Source organism: Carlito syrichta, unplaced genomic scaffold (genome assembly GCF_000164805.1).
Source record: "Carlito syrichta isolate Samal-C Ts95f unplaced genomic scaffold, Tarsius_syrichta-2.0.1 Scaffold301869, whole genome shotgun sequence".
NCBI classification, from domain to species: domain Eukaryota; kingdom Metazoa; phylum Chordata; class Mammalia; order Primates; family Tarsiidae; genus Carlito; species Carlito syrichta.
Genome location: NW_007245965.1, coordinates 102,367 through 107,789, shown reverse-complemented (window position 1 = coordinate 107,789; position 5,423 = coordinate 102,367). Strand labels below are relative to the sequence as shown.

The following is a 5,423-nucleotide window of genomic DNA, read 5'->3' as shown; positions in this document are numbered from 1 at the left end:
CTTTGATTCAATAAATAACTTCCTGAGTAGCTTGACAAGTTAAAATAGACAAATCTACTTTTTTAGGAAAAAAAGGTACTTGCAAAGGAACCTTGTAAAGCAGGGCGTGATGGCTCACACCCATAATCCCAGCACTTTGGAAGGCTGAGGTGGGAGGATCGCTTGAGTCCAGGAGTTCAAGACCAGCCTGGGCAACACAGTGAGATCTCGTCCTTACAAAAAGTAAAAAAATGAGCTGGACGTGGTGGTGTGTGCCTGTACTCCTGGCTGGTCCCAATATGGTCAGGAGTAGGCAGGCAGCAGAGGAGGAAATGGAATTGGTCAACCCAAGGGAAAGAAGGTGTAAGAGGAGAGGAAGCAATCGCATGGTTAGCTAAGAAGGGTTTTCAACATACCACATAGATTCAGTCATTATGGGCACATCTTCCTGCTACTCAGAGTTGACTATGGTGAGTTTTCACGTGGTTCAATACCTTTTTTTTTTTTTGAGTTGGATTCTCACTCTCACCCAGACTGGGACACAGTGGCATGACCACGATTCACTGCAGCCTTAGCCTCCAGGGTTCAGGCCATTCTTCCACCTCAGCTTCCCGAGTAGCTGGGATGACAGGTGTGCACCACGATGCCCAGCTAATTTTTTTGACTTCTGTAGAAACTATGCTGCCTAGGCTGGTCACAAACTCCCAGGCTCAAGCAATCCTCCCGCCCCAGCCTCCAAAAGTGCTGGGATGGCAGGTGTGTGCCCCAACTATTTTTTAAAAGGTAACTTCAGAGGCTGGGCCCAGTAGGGCTCATGCCTAGCATCCCAACACCTTGGGAGGCTGAGGCAGGAAGATCTCACCCAAGGCCAGGAGTTCAAGACCAATCTGGGCAACACAGTGAGACCCTGTCTCTACAAAAAAAAAAAAAAAAAAATTTAATTAGCCAGGCGGGCTGGGTGCAATGGCTCATGCCTATAATCTCACCTCTTTGGGAGGCCAAGGCAGAGGACTGCTTGAACTCAGGTGCTCGAGCCTAGCTTGGGCAACATGGCGAGACCTGTTCTACAAAAAAATTAAAAAATTAGTTGGGCGTGGTGATGTGCACCCATAATCCCAGCTATTTGGGAGGCTGAGGCCTCTAACCTTCTATTTAGCCTGTTTAATGTATTCAGAGTTGATGACCAGAAAGGCAGTGGGACATATAACAGAAAAGGCACTGACTCAGGAGTTCTGGGTTCAAATCTCACTGCACCACTTGACACAAATCATTTAACTTCTCGGAGCTGTTTTACTTTCCAAATGGGTTTTAGCACAATTACTTTATAGGGTCCTTCTGGGTACCACTGGTGTAATATATCTGAAATAAACCATGCTAGCTAAATCAATATTTATTGAATTTGAATTTGAGTATTGATTTCTTCAATTGTCAATGAGGTGACTAGGTTTTTGGTTAGTTAGAGCTCCAAAATTCTGTTTCCGAATCAGCATTTTCCAAAGTGTGCCCCTTGAAACGCTAGTCCTCCAGACTGTCAGGAGTTGCTAAGAATAAAAGCATCCGTTGGTTTTCCTGAGGGATCTGCTTTCCTTCTCCACTCCAGGCATTCATGACTTGCCCCAAATTACACAGATTGTTGGGAGCAGAGTCAGCACTGGACTCTGGCTCCTTGGTTAGTCCTCTGGCCACCGAAGAATGGTCATAGGAGGAAAAGGTTACAAACTGTGAGCAGTCATCCTGCTTTTCCACTAAAACATCTCTTTGGTTTGTGTTTTTGTGTGTGTTTGTTTTTTAGAGAGATAGAGTCTTGCTATGTGGCCCGGGCTGCCCTTGAACTCCTTGCTTAAAGCCTCGGCCTCCCAAAGTGCTGGGTTCACAGATGTGAGGCCCAGCACCTAATGCTTGAAATTACATTTTAAAAAACAGTAGCTGGCCGGGCTCGGTGGCTCAGCCTGTCATCCCGCGCCTTGGGAGGCCGAGGTGAGTGGATGGCCTGAGCCGTGGGTTCGAGACCCGCCTGGGCAACTCGGTGAGACCTCTTCTCTACAACAAATCAGAAAATGAGCCGGGCGTGGTAGCACATGCCTGTAATTCCGGCTACTCGGAAGGCGGAGGCGGAAGGATCCCCGGAGCCCAGCAGGCGAGGCTGCGGTGGCCGGGAGCGGCCCCTGCACCCCAGTCTGGGCCACCGAGTGAGACTCCAACTCAAAAAATAAAAATAAAAAACAGTAGCTGACTGGAGCCACCATGCCTGGTCAAAAACAACTCTCTGAAAGATGACCGGTGATTTCCTCATTGCCAAGTCCAAGATGAAGCATCATTCCTCAGCCTCCTCCCCCTTTGTGGAAACTGAGATTACTGAGCAGAGCCCAGGTCTTTGGTCCACCTTGGCTCCTCAACCCCACAAGAAGCCGAAATCAGATCGCCCTCCTTCCTCCTGGACTGCCTCCTGTCTTCCTACTCAGGCTCCTTTTCCTCTTCCTGTGCCTTCTGCGCATGACTGGCTTCCACTCAACACTTACGCACACTTCTCCCGCTGAATATGCGGCCAGTGATCCAAGCGCATCTTGCTCAAAAACAAATTTAGTCTCTTCCCCACTCTCCAATCCAAGTCTCCTCCTGAATCCTCTATTTCTGCAAATGCATCAATCATGCTCCAAGACACTCAGGTGCAAAACTCTTGAACTGGTTTTTTCCTCGTTTTTCTGTTTCTCTTTGTTCCTTCAGGCGTTAAGCCCTCTAGATCCACAAAAATCTCCCCAAACCATGTCATTCTTGCACATTCATTTCACTGCCCTGGTTCTCCTGGGCTAAACCAATAGTTAGTGCCCTAACTGGTCTTCTCTAAACCAAACTACACACTGCTGCCGAGTCAATAATCTCCAAGCACAAATCCAATAAGGCTTCTCTCTTGCTCTACAACATTCCATGGCTCCCATAGCATATATGAGTAAAGCATCACCCCGTTTTTTTGCATTGTAGTCTTACTCCGTCGCCCAGGCTGGAGTGCAGTGGGACACTTACGGTCACCCCAGCATCAACCTGCTGGGCGCAGGAGATCCTTCCGCTTCAGCCTTCCAAGTAGCCGGAACTATAGGCATGTGCTACCATGCCTGGCTAATTTTTTTATTTATTGTAGAGATGAGGACTCACCAAGAAGTTGCCCAGGCTGTTCTCAAACCCCTGGGCTCAGGCAATACTCTAACCTCGGCCTCCCAAAGTGCTGGGATTTCAGGTTTGAGTCATCACGCCTGGCCTTTTTTTTTTTTTTTAAGCCGCAGTCTCACTCTGTCACCCAGGCTGGAGCGCAGTGGCAAACTCATAGCCACTGCAGCCTTGACCTACTGGGCTTTGGCGATCCTTCCTCCTCAGCCTTCCAAGTAGCTGGAACTACAGGCGTGTGCCACTATGCCCGAATAATTTTTCTTGATTTATCGTAGAGAGCTCACCAAGTTGCCCAGGCTGGTCTCAAACCCGTGGGCTAGGACAATTCTCTCATCTCGGCCTCCCAGAGCGCTGGGATTACAGGCATGAGCCACCATGCCCAGCCAGTCACCCTGTTTTCTACAAGGCTCCAGTCTTGGCTTCCAGTCCCATCTACCAGCACTCCCCGGACGTACTCTGAGCCTCCACGTAAGAGAAACTGCTCGGCTCCCAGTCCTGCCTCCCAGCTGTCACCTCTGTTGGTGCCTTTCACCCCAGCAATGCTTTCTCCTCTCAGGACCCCCTCAGCACAGGACAGCTCTCCCTCCAGCAGCCTTCCTGACTCCCTGGGGCCAAATGTGATTTCCTCTACCTCTGAGCCCTCCTAGTTCTGGATGGCACCTCTCTTTTCTTCTTCTTTTTTTTTTTTTTTTAGCAGGACTTATTGAGAGGACAGAAAGGCTCCCAGAGCGGAAGGGCACCTGAGGGGGTGGCCCTACACTTTTCAAATAGTCCTTACTGCCTACACGACCTAGGGTTTCCTTGCACATGTCAGACTGACAAATCTCCGGTGTCTTGCTTGTGCCTAACAGGTGTTCCAAAGATATTTCCAGATTTGAGAGAGAAAACAGATTCCTGCCTGGAAAACTTGGGCTAGGGCAATCTACACCACTAGCTGACAACTCAGCCTTAGCAAACAAGCTGATTAAACAGACTCCTAATTCCTGGCAGGCTTGGCAATGAGGAACTAACTTCCTCTCCGATGAACAAAGGCCTGCTACCTTCGCTGGAGGATTTTGCTTTTTTAACTTTTAGTTTTTGAATACTTGGAGATTAATAGTAAGTTGCAAAAGATGGTACTGAGAAGTCCTGTATACCTTTTCCCCAAATTCTTCCAGTGTTAACACTTGTGTACTGAAAGGACAGGCCGAGAGCGGGCAATGCATTTTTCTTCACTCTTCTTCCTAAATCTTAATACAATGATGAGAAAGTAGAAGCCATGCTCTTGGAGAAACGCACACTTTAAGTAAAATTAACTTCGCCGACTTTGTCTTCTCAGAAATCGGCTTCTTGGTGCAGGTATCAGAGGTATCTCATAGTGGCAATCAAGCTTGCCTAAAGTAGAGGGAATTTACAAGGCCTAGGACATAATGCATTGGGCAAGGACTGTAAAAGTCATGAGACTTATAATTACAAAAGTTATGACCCGCCCAGAGGGGGAGCGGGTGGGGGACTGAATCCTCCAGTAGAACAGGTCCTATCTACAGGGAAGTCAAGGATCCCCCAAAGCTACCTACTGGGAATGCCGAGGAGATAGGGAGGAAGCGCACACTCCATGAGCGCCAAGAAATGTCGCTGGGGAAGATACAGGAGAATTAGAATCTTTGTCACGCCCTTCTCTAGGGGCTATGATAATGTGGGCGGACATTAATGGGTCTCTGTGACACAGGTTCTCCAAGACATCCACTGGTGGTCGACAGGGAAGTCACGTGCAGCATCTCCAAGAAAAGGACTTAAGCCAGGACCGTGGGGGGCTAGGCCGCCACACTCACCTAGCGTGTGGGCTCACTCCCCGTCTGTGGGGGGGGGACTTTTCTTAAATAAATCGCTCACCTCTGTGTGTTGCAATTCTTTGCCATCTACTCGGATCTCCGGCTTGCGGGCCGGGCAGGGCTGCGCGCCTCGCCTCGCCTCGCCTCTCCACCCTCACCCCGCTCCTGCCGTGCCCCTTGGTCACACTGAAGAAATCAGCACTGAGACCTGCTATTAACTAAATAAGCCACCGACTTCGTCGGGATGGCCTCCGTCTTCCCACTCATGTTCCTTCTCTGTTGCGAACCAGGAGGCGACGCCGCGTGGGAGCGCCGTGGTTGTAAGGCTCCACAGCCACAGGAGGAAAAGAGCAAAGGGCGAGGGAGAGAGACGGGGCAACAGGGTCTCTGAAACCCACTTCTCACTCTTGCAACGCCGGCCCGCCAGGCCGGCATTCGGGAAAAGCAGCCGGCTGGCCAGCGGGGCGGCAC

General features: G+C 49.8%; 1 pseudogene; it reads left to right on the top strand.

Moving 5' to 3' along the window:
• Positions 1 to 413: 413 nt before the first annotated feature.
• Positions 414 to 5,423, top strand: part of LOC110595427 — a 7,305-nt pseudogene continuing 2,295 nt past the window's right edge.